The sequence below is a fragment of the Anser brachyrhynchus genome, assembly GCF_964034855.1.
Source record: "Anser brachyrhynchus genome assembly, chromosome: 2".
Classification (NCBI taxonomy): Eukaryota; Metazoa; Chordata; class Aves; order Anseriformes; family Anatidae; genus Anser; species Anser brachyrhynchus.
The window spans coordinates 16,315,422-16,333,028 of NC_137695.1; the positions used below are offsets into that span (position 1 = coordinate 16,315,422).

The 17,607-nt window shown below is 40.3% G+C and overlaps 1 protein-coding gene across 4 annotated transcripts in view; it reads right to left on the reverse strand.

Moving 5' to 3' along the window:
• ZEB1 (zinc finger E-box binding homeobox 1) overlaps positions 1 to 17,607 on the reverse strand; it is a 128,891-nt gene that overhangs the window by 50,807 nt on the left and 60,477 nt on the right. The gene's annotated exons all lie outside the window — the stretch shown is intronic.

The following is a 17,607-nucleotide window of genomic DNA, read 5'->3' on the forward strand; positions in this document are numbered from 1 at the left end:
TAAACGATTTTAGTAGAACCCTGGTTTATGGGAAACCCCGTTTTTTACTCTTCTTGAGATTTTAAAGCACTTTAAAAGGATAAAGAAAAAACAGAAAGGAATTACACAAATAGGAGTTCTTACTTTTTCTCTCCTCACCAATTTTTCTCAAGTTCAAGAAGACTTGATAAGAATATGAGAAAATGATGGCAACATCTAATCTTTACAAACTAGCTTGAGGGGAAAAAAAAGACAAAAATTAGAAGTACTTATAATTATGTAGCATTTTTGTCAGAAATACTGCAATAAATGTAGATGTGAAATTGACAGCGATTTAAAGTTAATTTAGCAATACCAGAAAAAAAAGAAAGAATTAGAAGCAAAGTATAATGACATAGTTTTCATTTTACTGACACTCTACTGACTTGTTACTGGGATAGGCACTGGAAAGCTCCTTCCCACTACAGCTTTTGTTTTTCTAACTTGACATCTACACAGATGGACAGAGTTTTTCAACATCAGTAAACAAAGTCCTCCTGATACTGTGCTGTATCTGCCCAGTATCAATAGTCCTCACTGCTCTGTCATGGGCAGCTTGTCCCCGAACACACATTTCCTGACCGGGGATGAGGGAGGGAGAACCCCAATGCCGTCCCTTCCCAAACCACTCTCAGGTTTTTAGCCCTGTTACCCATTGTTTCTTAGATTTAGCTCAAGGACATTTTGGGAGTGAGGTGAAGCCTACCCCACCCCTCTGCATCACCTAGCAGCAGGCATTGGCATCTCTTGGTTTAGTTCGTACGTTTCTGTGCACCCAAATCTTAAAAAACTAAAATTTTACATGAGAAGCCAACACACCTAAACCTTCCTGTCCAGAAACGTACCTTAATATCTGGTGTGGCAGTGTCACGTTTAAGTCTTCATGTATGAGAACGGCTGCAGGCAGGTGTGAGTTCACCCTGCCCACGCCGCGCAGGCCATGCCCAGGAGCTGCCCCCACGGGGCCCGGCCTAGCTTAGAAGCCATGCCGTGTCCTCTTGCCTTTTCATGTTCTCGCCATGAAGCAAGGGTGACCTCCCAGAAAAATGGCATTCAGAGCAGTTAAGAGCTTTGTAATTACCAAAGCCTTCAACCTACAACCAGAAACACCCGAGAAATCCATCAACACTGTGTTTTATTCCCCCAGTAAGACAGTAATTGTGGTCTCTGCAGCTGTAACTTCTGGATTCCCGTGTCCTAAATAAAGCATATTACAGCAGCTTATGCAGTGAAGGGATAAAATTGCACCTCACATGGCAAGATCCACAGAAAAACGAGGTATGACTTCAAGGAGCAAACTTTTCTATTTCAGTTCCCAGATGACCCGAAAGTAGCAGAGGTTCGGATATCAACGGGCATCTCAGGAACACGTTAATTTCCACATTAATAGCAACATTAGGCATGTTACTTTTTTATCTAGTTCAGTGCTATCTCCCTCACAACAGCTTCTGCTGAACACTTAAGAAAGGAAACAGATCAACAAGCAGCTGTGGCACAGCTTACACAAAGAAACACTCATTCTTAACCCTAAAAATACTGAAGTTGGTTCATGCCCCACAGACCGAAAACTTCATTTTCTTAGGTGTGTGTCTTCTGTCTACCTTGAGTTCCCTACTTTGTTTCGAATAGGACAGTATTTCCGACACCCTTAAGTTTTATTAACTGACCTTTTTTCACCTGTATCAGGAAAATCAATGAATGTCTGAAACTCTTTTTCTTTCCTCCAGAAAACTGCACTGTATCACATGCACTAAGAATACAATCTTCTATTTTTCTCCTTTCCCAATTTTTCCATTCGTTTTGTAGAAGAGTTTTTCATTACTGCCATCCTAACAGCTTTTGATAGCGACAAAGCCTCTCACACGTACAATGTGCTTACAACCAGACTTTTCTGGAAGAAGCAGAGTCAACTCCACATCATCTCTGACTTGTAGAAGCATTTGGGAGGTGGGTTTCAAACTCTTCCCAGTACTGAGAGGACATCTTCATTGAACTATCTGCCATGAAACAGAAATCTTTTTTCTCATTCAACATGAAACTAGATTTATAACCTGGTAAGAAGTCTGGTGTATAGCAGCTTCGGTGGTTACTCTGAGTCTCGCACTAGTCTGCTTTCAGCTGCTGCACAACCCTGCAGAGCCATGGAGGAGTATTAAGTTCCAATAAACAAAAGAAAGAATTGTGACACATTTTCCGACACCAAAAAGAGCATCGTTGAGATCCTCAAAGCTCAATGAGCCAGAAAGGTGACAGATTTGAATTGTGCCCTTTCAGCATGAAGTTACTCAGCACTGTCATCGGAGATCAAAAAAGTTGCAGCCCTGCCCATGGCGCTCCACTAGAGAGGATGAAAGGATCCTACAAAGCAAACTGACCAAATCACTTGACTTTTGGGTACCAACACAGATGCTTCATATTCCCAATACTGCAAAAAGTGAGTAAAAAGGGGCCTAGAACAGGATGAACCCAAAAACCAACAATAAGAGGTAAAGGGAACGATGTAAAACACAGTAAAACTGTATCTGTTATTTGTATTCGTTAATTACAGAAGTCACTTCTATGAAGAGTAAAAAAGAAAAATATAGTTTGAGTTCTACAAAATATATATAAAGAATACACACACGTACATAAATATAAATAACTGCAACTGTTTGCAAAGTGCCTAACAGCCTTGACAAGCGCTGCAACCTATTTGGCAGTCAAGACACTGACGGGGCACAGCATTATTGTAAAGCCACAAGGAAGGCCTCTCCTTGCTGTGTTTGCAATCGAGCTGTCTGAGCTGAGGACAGAAATAGGAGCGGAAAAAGGAACAGCAAAACTGAAAGGGTTCAACTCAGCCAAGAACCAAGAGTTACACAGAATGGACCCTGCAGAAGCCCAGCTCCCACATGACAGAGGAACATTACTCAGTAGGCTAGGGCCATGACACAAAACGTGGCAAAGAATGCAACACACATGCACAGATGAAAGTAGCACAATGGCTATGCCTATATGAACAGTAAATGAGAATGAAAACCAATACTTACACAATAAAAACTTCAAAAACTAGCAGGCAGGCAGCCCACATGGGGTGAAATCTCATCTAGTACAATTTAAGTTTAGAGATAATACTGCAAAGAAGATCTTGGGGCATACAAAAATAGGAATCTGCACACGAACGTGAATTCACTCCAATAGTATCACTGCCCAAAACCAAAGCCCTGCTTTTCTAGTAAAATAAAATTATTTTAACTACATAAATCAACACTATTAAATTCCCTGCTGGCACAGTTAAAGCCAAGGTGGTCTGCATCATCAGTAACAGCTACTTGTGCTTTGCTAAATGACTGTCTACATTATTATAACACATTTGGGAAGGTTTATTAAATATATGCAACACACATTACATGGAAATAAATAGTCTAAATGATTCCTTAAACTTCAGGATCAGTACACATTTCCCAGTATTATCTCCCATGATGCAATCCCTGGATTGAGATACAATATGTTGGTATTGGAAGAATCAGTAGCAAACATCAACTAAAATTGTGTTTTGTTGTTATATTTTCCTCCTCAGTGACTATGCAAAGAATTTCACACTTTTTTGACAGAATAAACCTAATTTCCTCTTTACGATTTTAGTACTGCAGCAAATCTAGAAAGCATAAGCCGTTCTTTTTTTTTTAGAAATAATAAAAACAAACAGACAAAACTCAAAGAATAACAAATGACTGCATGTCAGAAAACTGAAGGAAGTTTCAGAATCTACAGAAGTGGCTGTTAAAAGTGTATGGACAAACATCAACAGTTACGTACAGAAAAAACCTTCCCTCAATACACATACACTTCTGTGGCCAAAAGATTTTAATTGGTAACTCCTGGGTCGGGATGTAAGAGCACACTCTCTGATTCCACCATATAAATGTACATAAATAAATACCTACAATAAATACCAGTACAACTGTAAGTCTAAGAGAATATAGAAGGAGATCTAATGAATATACGTGCACATCAGAGGAAGGCATGTATTTATAGGATAAAGAAATGTACAGAATAAAAGGAAAAATAAAGTTTGTGTGAGACTGGAAAATAACGTAAAAAAAATACAATATAAGATAGAAGCTCTGCCACGTTGGCAAGACCACTGCACAGAGAGAGAAGTAAGCAAATCAGGTGTGTGCACAATGGGAAGAAAGAAGTGTGGGGGAAATTCCTTGGTAGTGAGAGGTCACCAGAACAGGTGACAGAGCAACAGACGCAGTCCAAAGGCAAACACAATGGTCCTACCAAGAATGCTGCAGGAACAGAACAGAGTGATTGTGGTTTAGCAGATGCAAGGACATACAGCACAATATAGGAATTACAGCGCAGAGAATTCACAGTGCAGAACGCACAGAAAATACAGATATCAGGAAATAAGTAGAAGGAAAAAGGAAACAATAATAAAATAATAAAAAGGATCAATCTAGTTCAGAGTAACTGTGTAAAGAAATAAGTTAGGATGCAGAGAGCAGCAGAGACAGCAGCAGAACGTAGGGGTAAGAAACACTAGAAAGAAACAGATACAGGGAAGGTAAGTTTTGCATGACAAGGCATCTTAACAATGTGGACTTCAGGGAGGTGGAAGGGAGGAAAGGCTTAATCTTTGACTTTCTTATTTGTTTTCTTTTTTTTTTTTCATGTCCACAATAACAGAAATCACCATCACAGCAGTGCAATTTTTTCCCACCTAATTCTAGATGCCTGAATTGGAGACGGTCACAAAAAGATTCCCCTTGTAAGTCTTTGGAGCAAAGCAGGTGCTTCCGCAGACACCCTGTGTACTCTCACAGCCGCCCGCCCCAGGGGAGCCGAGCTGCCCTCTAGAAGCACCAAGGTCTCTCCAAGACCAGGCAGGCCAAACGCAGCGGGATGAGGAGAGAACAGTTCAGCATCTGAAAGACTGGCAACTAATTAGCACAGGTGACTCCTGTCAGCAAGTTGAAGAACACACCCACAAGGTACCCAGCCATCACTTGAAAGGAAACTTTTAGGGTTAAGGTGTACTGGAGCCCCTGCTCAGACACTCACAGGCAAATGTATATTAAGCAAACCTCTCCTGCTATTCAGCCTGGCTTCTCAGTTCAGGTGTCCTGCTACAGAAGTGTAGACGACCTGTTGTTTTAAACTAATTCAGAGCAGTAGTGCAGGCAAATCGAAATACAAAAAATAATATGTAACTAGGAATAAGCTTAAGGGAAAAAAAAAAGCTAGGAACTGCTAAAGCTTGCAAAGAGCAGCCACTGTTTTGCTGCAGGGGCTGTGCTCTGGGCAGAGAGCTCTCTTGGTAAGCCACAATTTGCCACTCCAAGCCCTTTTCCGAAATATTTACAGCCTGAAAGAGAAAAAAAAAAAAAAGCACCAAAGGAGCATTCAATCTTATTTCTTAAAAAAAAAAAAGATTTTCAGTGTAGGGGGAAGCTTAATTTCATCCAGGGCCTCTACCTCCATCATCCCTCATAAGTATATTTGTGCTTGGGTCTCTAACCCCGTCAGGAACTGTTAAAAACAAAAGTGGGAGAAACACCATAAAGCCTAGAACGTATTTAAAATTGAAGGAGAGTTTGAAGATCCTAACCTGAGTGTAATGCAGGACAATGTTTTTGTCATTTTTCTTTACTGCTGTCGTATAACTAGGAGTGTAGATTTCAGAAAATAATTTGCTGTTTAGAAATTATAACATTGGTTAGAAATAATGTTTCCTAAAGCCAGTTTCCTCATTTCGGCAAGACCACACGTTTTTCAATTCTATTACATCTAATCAAAATGTAAAAGTGTTCTTCAAAACCACAGGCCTTGTTTTTTAATTCCTAGCAAGAGTAAAACCAGAAGATGTTGGAAGTTTTAATTTAGGTGAGACTTTGGCCCAGGTAGAGCCTGGGAGGTAACCAGACATCTCTGTTACATGGACTTGCACGGCACGGTATCTGTGACCATAACCTTGGTTTTCACACACATGTAAAACATTTTATTCACCACCCATCATTGCTGTTCAGCATTTCTTTTCAGGAGCTCTGCAGTGCTTTCTTACTGTGTTTTGCATCAGCGATATCAGGAGTCCTTGCCTACAGCAACGGCTGCCAAAGTGCCCCTACAGAAATACACGGCGCAATGGAGCTGAAGAACTAATCAGTGCAGGGTTCTTCTTAAGCTAAAAAATACCACCTTTACCCAACTTTGTTTTCTAAAGTTTAACTTGCTTGCTTTCAGTGTTCCCTACTGCAAGTAACTAAAGTGCCCACGTTCATCTTGGATTTAGAGGATGCTGTTTCTTTTGCTTTCACGTCCACACTGCTGATTGCAGGTAGATAGCGCAGGTACAAGGGATGCTTTATCAAATCCCTGGAGAAACAAAACAGGATAACCAAATGATAACTTCGAGGCATATCTTTATTTCACGAGAACTTAAATTTGCCACTAGGTACAACAAAACAGAAAGGTGGCCCCTAGTCTTCAGTTCTGAACCTTGCTCTTCTGTGCTACATACAAGCTGACCTGGGGCACATAGAGGCCATCCCCTAAGACTGGCTGGGCTGTGTGCGCAGGAACCCATGCTCAGTGTCCTGTCCCAGGCACTATGTGCTCTATCAGCTCACCAGTGGGGTATTTCCAAGACAATTTGGAGTTTACTCTGCAGAGCAAAGGAATTAGGATGATGAAAAAAGGACTGGTGACAGCACGGCTTAACGTGGTTCTTGCCAATAATCTGAAAAGATGAGCCAGTTGTCAGAAAGTATCTACAGAAAGGTCCATTTTGCTTTCTGAAGTCATTCTGAATTAGCTACACACTGCTGCAGTGGGTAGGTCTGCAGAGGAGGAATATGACAAGACAATTTTTTCCTACTCTCTCTCTCAGAATGTATGTATGCCCAGACCCATGTTTCAATCACCCTTAATGCACAACACAAAAATACATCAAAGGGTGATTTCTATACCCATTTTATTTTTCTTTTAACTCATGATTAGCTCATACACTGAAGACAGACTATGAAAAGCTCATTATTTGCAGGAAAATGTCAGTGAATTAATACAATACTCAAACTTAATGTACAGCTTCCTGGAGAAAAACTGAACAACGTCAGCAAGTGTTTTAGGATTCATATAATGTGATTACATGAGGAACAGAAAACAGTCCATTGATATGAATATAAAAGGACTTTATTATATAAAAAATACTGAAAGTAGTTCTTTTAGATAATGGTTCACCTATACTCCTATGTCAGATAGGTTTAACTAACCTATCCAAAAGATATTTCTATTCATTTAACCTAACAAAATGTTTCAGACAGCAAACCTGGTGACAACTTTTAAATAATCACATTTGAGATTACTTCACGAGTAGGGTCTTACAGGTTCCCTCCTTCTTAATCTTGCAAGGCTTGTGTTAATACAAAATGATGAGCTGCATTTACTTACAGAGTGTATAAAAATGTGTTACAGCGAAAGATGACTTTTCCCACCCTTGTTTTTGAAAATGTTTTCTAACATTATAGGTTGTCTCCTTTGAACAATGACGAAGAACAGCATATGTACAAGATAATTAGCCATGAGCCTGCAATCCTTCCTCCCTGCTGGTGAGGCGAGAACCGAGGGGCACCGAGGCAGAAGACGAGGTTCCCCGGAGCCCTGCCGGCTTTATCAAAGGTCAGCGTCGGGGCCTCCGGCCTCCCGTAGGGCACCTGGCCTCCGCTGAGGGCACGAGCACGAGAAGCGAGAGCGGGAAGTGGGCAGGCTGGGGTGGAGGTGGCAGGGTCGGACAGACTTAGGCGAAAAATAAAGTCTGGAAGCCGCTTTCTGGGGGTGTATGTTTACTGTATTAATCAGCACCTTAAGAGTTTGTTTTGTATACATTTGGTAGCCTTGTATATGGAGACTAAAAATTGTTCTCAAGATTACCTTTTACTTCCTCTGAGGGAATTTTTTCCGGAAGTTGCATGACAACTCCTCCTCCCCCAAAGTCAATTAACAAAGATCTGTGCAGAGAATAACCTCATTTAAAATGATCTATAAAAGCAAATTTGGAATAGTCCCGTTGAAGTAAATGACGAACAGGTTCAAAGATGAGAAAAAAATCCTCATAATACAAAGTCAACTTTAAACTTGGAACTAAAAATTGATCTTAGAGATTAGCAAAGAGGAAGTGGAAAGGGAAGAAGAAAGTTATTTTTGCATTGCACCATGTGAAATTAAAAGTTTTATTTAAGATTTACTTATAAATTAACTTTAACTATTAACATGTATTTTCTAACCACAGAACGTTTCCAACGGCAGATTAATGGTAACAAATACCAACAGATGAATTCCTCCTCCAGAATCAAGTAGCAAGCAGTTAGCAGGTCAGCAGCAGCAATGCGCCATCTGTAAGCTGTGCCAATTAGATTATTTCCAGCAAAGTAATAGACTCTACACCCCGATCATTTGATCTTTCTAATTTCATCTAACTTTGAGCAGCGTCTCAGCAGGTAGCATCTGAGTAACACATTGCAGTCACAAATCAGCATTAATGCCCTGACTGCAACCACCTCCTCTGCAGCAGCCGAATGCTGCACGTTCCCTCCTCGCGGTGCAGCCCACCCACTGAATAAACACCCAACACACGTGCATGCACGTGCCCGGAAATTTAGAAAACAAACCATAACAGCACTTATAAATTTCAAGTCATGGCTGAGAAAAAACAAGAACCATTTAGATTTTCAAGAGTAACAAAAACAAAACTCTTAACGGTACGGCCCTTAAGATGTGACAGCAATTTTAAAGCAGCAAAAGGAAATCATGACTGGCACTTCAGGTGATAAAGACACAGCCTTACAGCACTTGCTAGGAGCAACTCTACGTTAAGTAACACAGAAGTCATTTCAACTCTGATAAAGTTCTCTGAGAAAAAGAGAAACAAAAACGGTGAAGTATTACCATGACAAAACTCCAAAAATTCAACGCTTTGTCAAGGACACCGTCGTGCTTCAAGCAGCACAGGAAGGTGAGTCTCAAAACCAAAATGATACAGAAGTGCCTGTGCCTGTCTGTGTCAGAGATGAGGCATTTCAAATATAAAAAAATACAAATATAAAATATATAAAAAAATACAAATAAAAAAAAAGGTAAAGTACAGAAACTGGCAGGTGGGAATGCACATTGCCAAAACTTATACTATAAAGAAAAATTTAACATTAGGTTTACTATTCATAAAACATTAAAAAAAGAAAAAAATGAGACCATGTATTTATACATGCACATACCTTCAAAAATGCAGTATTTGTACGGAGGTCTTACAATCCTAACCACTTTTAGTTACATTAGAAAACACACTCATGGCCTTCGAAGGAATTAACGTTACAGAAATCTTCCACCTTCTGTCATAACGTTAAATTGTGAGAGACATTTTGTTAATGTATAGACTAATTTCAGTTGTCTAATACATTTCAGTGCAATACCCTTAAGAAGATTTAATAACCTAATCTGACACTGGGGCGGGGGAAGAGTAGGTTAATGGTTGCAAACTGAAACCATCAGGCTCCGGGGAAGCCACCGCCAGCAGCCCCCGTGTGCTGAGAGGAACACGAGGCTTGTGAGGTACCCGGGGTGTCTGAGGGGGCTTCTTCGCATGACAAAGACATGACGGGGGGATCCTGTACCCTCTTTGCTCTAGGAAGAAGGCAGTGACTTGAGGGTGAACAGAAACAAGGAGAGAAGCTCCTCCTTGTCCACCTTGCCTTCCCAGGTGCCCTTACACAACAGATACGAGGCTTGGGAATCGGAAGGACATGATAAGGTGGATGATGACCCCTATATGCCAGAAGAGTCACCAAGGTCAGGACAGACTACCCTCACATGATGACCACCTCCATGAAATAAAAGTGGTGTGTTAGGGTTATAGGTGACTATAGGTGACTATACAGGTGACTCCCTTCCGAGGGGAACAGAGGACATGATCTGCTCACTAGACCCACAGGTTTACTTCCTCCCCAGGGCTCGGGTTAAGAACATTATCAGAAAACTTCCCAGGCTGGTACACCCCTCAGATTGTTATCTGCTCTTGCTTTTTCATGTGGGTAGCAACAATGCCACAATGAAAAGTCTAAGGGTACTCAAAATATACTTCAGGCCCTTGGACAGGTTGGTAAAAGGATCAAGGAGCACAGGAGATATTCTCAGTCTTTCTTGTTGTTGGGAACGACACGGAAGAGGCAGACCTAGCTTACTGATACCTGGGCTCTGAGGCTGGTGTCACCAGCAGAGTTTTGTTTGGTTTTGATCGCGGGATGACCTACTGGACACAGGCCTGCTGGGGCCTGGCATTCGCCTTTCTCAAAGAGGGAGAAGTATTTTTGCTCATGAGTTAGTGGAGCTGACTGCAAGAATTTAAAACTACATTTAATAGTTAGAAGATTCTAATTGTCATCAGTTAAGGATTTCAGCTGGTAAGAGGATTAAATTAGATCTAATGAAGTGAAATTTAAACATTAAAAAAAAAAAAAAGTTGGATGATTCTAGGTCCTACCATCTATACACACACTGTCTTTATGACAGCAAACCATAACACACTTGAGAAACCCTCCTAAAGCAATAGTTTGTTCTACCGCTTACGTTTAATATCTTAGAGCTAAACTATAAAGCACCATAAAACAGACTTTGAAAAATAATATTGCTTTAGATACTTGAGTAGAAAACTGATCACCCAACTTTTCATGTTGTGAAGTACTAAATGCTGAAGTTCAGTGAAATGACAGGCACACATCCTCAGCTGACTGCAAAACCAGAAGGGGTTTCTTGTAGCACTGCTACACCAGATCCACTTCTCACCGCTGGCAGCAAAGGACTCTGTTCCTCTCAATACCAAGAGCCAATTTCATTTTCTCCAAATCTCTCTCGAAAAAAAGGTAGTGGTGTGTACTTTCTCCATTTTCATTATAAACCTTTTCCCCATGACTGCATTTTGTCTCTTGCTTTCCCTCCAATAGAATAGTGGGGTTTCCCATTTCCCTTCACATCTATGTTAGAGTTCCCATTGACAAGAAAGCCAATGCCAGTCAGAATTTTTGGCTTTCATCAACACTGAGGATAGTCTCTAGCTATTCATTCAACTTCTCCTTCTTTCTAGGATCATTAAAGGTTCAGGGTCTCATTTGTTCCTATATTTTGCTAGCAAATGATTACTGCCCGAATGAAGTCTGAGATACGCTACTCTCCTTCAAAGCTGAAGAAAACACATTACGGGTAGCTGGACAAACTCCCCTGATTACAAAGTAGATAGTGCGCAAGAATGAAGAAAGTAAAATGCTCTTTACTTTGGCTTTTTTCAATTTCTGGACCTCTGGCTGAATATCTTCTCCAAGACATTAAGCAGCTCTTAACATGGGTAACAATTTCAAGTGTGAACAGCTTTTCAGTGTTTCAGTATCAGTTCAGTGAAATCTGTGCTTTCCTGCCTATTGACATCCTGTCTGTTTTCTATCTTTTTCATTAAAAACTATTTTCAGAATGTATTATATCAAAAAAAAAAAGTGTGTAGCAGCCTTTTATTTCCTTAGACAATGAAATTTCTATAAATATATCAGTCCTCATCTTTGAATTAAGGGGAGAATTCCATGCCTGAACAAACAAGAAACCACAGTCCTGCTCCAAAGAGTGTTTGACAGAAGTGGTCCTGGAGTTTTAAACATTGTTATATTCTGTTTTCAAAACAGCAATACATAACTCTTATTTTGTTCCTTTTCATGTACGAAGCTATTTTAAGGCATATTATAGCAATGCATTAATGTTCTAGATGCTTACTAAAAGCAAAATCATGTAACCACTTGCTATGCTGTAGCTATTAGGTGAGCAAGCTGTCCCAAGCTGCACATGAAGGGATCTGAAAATTCAGAAGCAAAAAATAGTTGGCAGTTTAAAATAAAAACTGAAAATTGCACTAGACAATTTTTAGCATCCAAAGAAATATCATACCTGGAAATGCATTAATTATGATAGCTTACTAAATTCCAAATTTTACAAGGCATATGACCAGGCATAACTGCTAGTTTTGGAGATGAAAATCAGAAAATCATTTACATGAAAAGAAAGTTTAAGCAAATCTGAGGTGTTGCTTTGGTAACAAAAAAACAAACAAAAAAAAAGAGAGAGAGAGACAGTCTACCTTAAATAATTTTTCTTTCAGTCAGCGCTTCATTTCTCTGCTTTAATTAAGATCTCTTTAGAAGTTTGAGGTTTTCTGCAGGACAGATTAAACTAGTATTTTCAATAAAAGAAAATGATGTTGCTACAAGTGTAGAATTTCCTGGATGTATAGGATGGAAACAAGACATTTAGAATGAGCAAAGTCATCAGGTTTTATTTTACAGATCAGTCACCTTTTAAATTCTGCTGGCAGTATCTAAGAAATATATTAATGAACTTGAATTCATAATACAGTCACCTGCATCATCCCCAGAAAAAGGCTCTACAAATCCTTTTGAACACTGAACGCCTCTGGCAGCTTCACTCTGAGTGGCATAGGATAGGTTAATGTATAGTAACTTGAAAAGCGCTGAGACTTGCAGAAGAGACAGGAGTGGACTCAGCATATAAAAATAACTTAGCACAGATTACGTACAAAAATCATAATCAGAAGTTAAACAAAGATTACTGCACAATCGGGTTAGCCGACAGGAAAATCATGGCTGCTTCTGCAGTGTCAGAGGGAGTCCCTGATACGCCTACAGAGGTAGATAAACCTACAGAGGTTTCGCTTCGACGATCACCTGGGAGCACTGCACAACTTCTGTCTCACTGAGTGCACAGGCCAGGCCATGCTCTCTCACTAGGCTGCTGGTCACTTCTCATTTTCACAGGTATCACTGAGTGTCCGATCGTTCGCTTCATCTACTGCAAGACTTCTTGTATTCCTTCTTTGCATCCACCTGCTTACACAACCTTCGTAACATCCCCCGACAGTAGGAAGAATTGGCTCCATTCTACATAGAAATTAAGACCAAATTTAGAAAAACAAAGCAAAACCAAGCGCTCGCTAATTCAAAAGCTCAATTTGAAGCACTTAGGTCCAGGTTTTTAAAACTATTTGTCATTTTGACAGCCACGTAAATATTCAGATGGGGATTTCAATAGAGCACAGCTACTCCTGCGAACAGTAAGTACTTCTTCTTAAGTGACCTCAGCAGCGGCTACGCCGCCAGAACCACCTCTGTTTGCTGACCACTGAATGAGGAACAGATGTGATGGAAAGTACACAGCTATAATTAAAGACCGTCGTAACCACCACTGCCCCAAGTACCGAGTGGCCACACCTCACGTTTTATGGGCGCCCTTCTCCTTCAGCTGGTGACCGGCCTGATTTCTTGGGTCTTGGCTGCTTTGGGTAATGACTGGAATAACCTGGCCCTCAGACTGGCTCTCTGAGTTGCACCTTTCCTTTCTTCCCAGCACTACTGGTAACGATGGCAGTTTTATTTTGGCTCTCAGCAGTTTCCAGTCAGACACCTGAAATACCCTTGCACTGACATCTTCACAAGATACTGTTAACTAAGTTCTCAAGAGAAGTGAACAAAGACAAAGCTTTACCTATACTGGATTTTCTGGCACCTTTAAAAGCCTTCTCTGCAAACACAGATGCTCCTCCTGTCCACCCAAGCTCAGTTTGTACCAGAGCCCTGGAAGCAGCAGCAGCCTGCCCCTTAGATTGCTTATAGAGCCTTCTCTTCGCCAGCGTTTGGTTTGCAGGTTCCCTCTTTACAGCTGCTTTTCACTTAAACCCAGGGAATTCAAACAAGTTAGCATAATACCAGAATTACAGAAGTGATGTGAGTGACACACAGAATTTAATGTTAAATTAAAAAAATACTTTGCAAAGCCTTTTTTTTTTCAAATAAACACATCATCAGGCTGAATTAAGGCTTTACAGCCAGTTTTTCACAATTTTTAAAACCATCCCTGTTATATTATTTTTCTTTTTTGATGATATCCCCATGTTATAAGTAGTTAAGGAAATCATGTTAAACAGAATTACACTTATCCCTAAGGGTCAGTGGCAAGATCTTGCTGAGTAGACTGTTTTTTCAGCAATCGATTGTATCTGAGAGATACCAAGAACACCTAAAAACAATCATTTTAGGGGCACTTGTAATTATAAGAACTATTTTAAATAGTAGCAAAAATTTCTACCATTTAACTATTTAACGTGGAACATACTCTACTGAAGAGCTCCCTGGTGATAACAGCCTTAACAGAATGTATATTTAAACTGCAATTAAAAACCCTGAGTCTCAAAGAGGAATTCATCAAGAGTACATTTTCCGAACCATATTAGTACCTTCTTTCCTGATCTTGCATCTGCCTTCCTTTTATAACACTTTTTTTTTTTTTTGTTAAAAGCAGATGAAAATCCTTAATCAAACCACCCAGAACATTGTGTTCGGAGCTTAAGACAAATGATTTGCTCAGATTTCACTTCAACAAACTTGCAAAGTTGTTCCACAGCAAGGAGGAACGTTTAATACCAAGACACTCAGACGAAGGTGGAAATGTAGCACAAACTCCAGGGTGAATGCTGAACTTTTCACAAAGTAATAAGCAGCCAAAAAAAGAAAAGAAATGTTTTTACAAGGTCAAGTGTTACCCTGGTGCTGCATATATTTAACACATATTTTAAACTATTAGTCAGATGTTGGTTCTAAGATTAAACTGTAGCTCAAGATCTCAGGCTGTAGCTGTGCTGTTAGGAAAAAAAAGTTGGTAAAGCAGATGTTTAAGAATTGAAAGGAAAAGAACAGATGAGGGCAGTATAGATTTTTGTCAATTAATACTTGAGAAGATAAGGAAATATTTACAGCTATTTTTAGCTGCTGCTTCCTGCTGCTTTCCAGACTTACAATGTTTACATCAAAGTGCCACTTGCAGGGTGAGGCTGCAACTATGACAACTTTCACAAGCTGAAGTTGTTCCAAGAAAAAAACAAAACCAAGAACAAAACACCCAAACAGGATCCTTCTGACTCCTTTTGCCTAAGTGATCTGTTGCATCAGCCTATATTAGTCAGGAAGGATCTAAAAGGATCATTAAAGGGTCAGGGTTTTAATGCTGTATTGTAGAACTGAACTCTAAAAAACAAGGGAAGGGAATAGCAATCTGTACAGGTTAATGATGAGCAAACAAAAAGGAAGAAAGAAGCAGCGTTGAGAAAAATATAAATTTGCAAAATTTCCAAGCAGAACAGATTAAGCTGACTAGTCCCCATGCTACTCAGTTAAACTGCTTTGTATTTTGTCACGCACTGAAGTATACTCCATTTCAGTTTTACAGGTGTAGCTAATTTAAAACAGTATGAAACTGATAAAGAGGCAAACTCAAATAATTTCATCAAGACTGTTCGTTACACCAATTGTCATTTCCAATTCCAGCTAGCGTGTCATGTTAGGAAATCCTAAATTACTACCACCAAGACAAATTGAATTTTTTTCCAGATTCAATGAAACCATAAAGAGCTAATACATTTTTTTCATTGTACAGTATTGAAAAGGAGGCAGAGAAATCCAGAAAAGGAACAATTTTACATGTCAAAAATAGAAGATGCAGTTTTCCTAAAGTATTTTCTAGGTAATGGTTCATGTTACTGTTTTGCCTCTGTCACGGGATAACTGTTTTACTTATGGAAATCAGGTATTTAAAGAGCCATAATTGTAAAAAAAAAATACACTCAAATATACCTGCATGTGTGCATTTAAGAGGATAAATTTAAATGTCAGGACACTGAAATGTTAAATTAAATTTACACATAGTGAAACTTGGGTAAAAGCGAGTGTGATTCCAGTAAAGGTATACAGAAATAACCACATCAAATGCCTTTCGAGTATTGATTTGGTCTGTTGGCAAAAAACAAAACTATGTTAATGACGTTTCTAAAACACTTGATTTCCGTGTCTAACCTTCTTTCATACACCTACATTAATATAGAGAATGAAAATCTTTGCAAGCGTATTCAATGCTTAATTCTTTGAGAATGTTTTCAGTGGATTTCATAATAGCTGGTTCACGTTTACTGAGCTCTAAGTGAAAACAGATGGGAAAATCACCGCTTATTTTTACACACTAAACAAAACTATTTGGTTTTGTGTGACAGTTCAGATAGAAGTAACTGTTGGTATCCATTAAAAACAAACTAAGTGGAATTTCAGGTAATTTACTACTCTACAAAATATCTGTTATTACTGTTGTTTTGCCACTACAAAATCTCTCCCGAAGAGCAAAAACCCAATACTTTAGAAAAAGCAGAGTGAAATGTAGAGAGAAAACCGGATCTAAATAAAAAGCCAACACCTTTATACAGGGATGATGAGAAGGATGATGAGAAAACTTGGTAGAGTGACACAGTATGGCATCCTAGATCATATAAAAGACATTATATAGAGAGCAGATATATAAATCTCGCTATTCTGACTTTTAATGCATGTAGACATTTTGACTGAGCAAGTCGCTGGAGCCACACACCGCCGAATTTGGTCAGTTTGCTCTTTTTTTTTTTTTTCTTCTAAATTTATGGTTGAGCACGACCCTAGCAAAACCAAGCAGTCCAACGGGCGTATGGGAACAGTGAGTGAAACAGCCGACAGGCTGCAAGATGGACTGGAAAGGGATCTGGAAGGAGACATCAAGCAGAGCAGCCCTGACAGTACTCACTGATCCTTAAAGACGTCCACGGAGACGGTGGATGATGCACCGTGGCGGCCTGCCCAGCGACGTGAGAATGGCAAGAGGCCAGCGGTTGCCAAGATTCCCGTGTAAGGCTTCTTCCCCCCCGTGGGTATGAATGGCTAGCTTGGCCAGGGCCCGAAGGAGATCTTGTGAGCTTAAGGGACTTAAGGTGGAAAGGATGTGAGTGAATATGAATGAAAACCGAAGAGAAAAAAGTGCCGTTAGAAGCTCAGCAAGAGGTACTGGAGGAAGACAAGCCACAGCCTGAGGCACGTTACAAACACACATGCCCTAGGGCCTTCTCCCCACAGAGGGAACATGAGTCAGGGGACCGTGAGGGGTGCACTGTGAACACAGTCATGCTCTTTGTACCACGGAGGATTTTCCAGCTTTTAGCCATGGAATGACCTTGGGGTATGAGTTCCTCCCCTGGTGGGAAGGAGTCTCACCGTGCCTTTGGAACATGGTGTGGGAAGAAACAGAGCAAGGAGGGGTCTCCACACAAGAGGGTCTGCACAGCACAGCTCAACGGTGGTGTAGCTGCACATATGCAGCCTACTCTGTATGCAGGAGATGTCTGTGGAGGCTGTCAGGTCGGGGGGAAGCAGAAGCTCCTCTCTAGTAGGACTTGCATGAGACAGAAGACTGCAATACTTAAGGAAGCTCTCAATTCCTGCAGCAGAGGGAGATGCAGTGGTTGGGCCAGACAAGCAGGATGGGATCCACCAAGTCTAGCTAAATACAGTCCATGAGCTCCCTAGTCTTGGTACCTGCCAGTGCCAGCACGTGGCAAGTAAGGTGGCCTTCACTCCTTGACACAGGAGTGAGGATTGTGCCGCAGGGCCTCAGCTGCATTACATTCTCTTAATGAACAAGGGAGATGCCCTT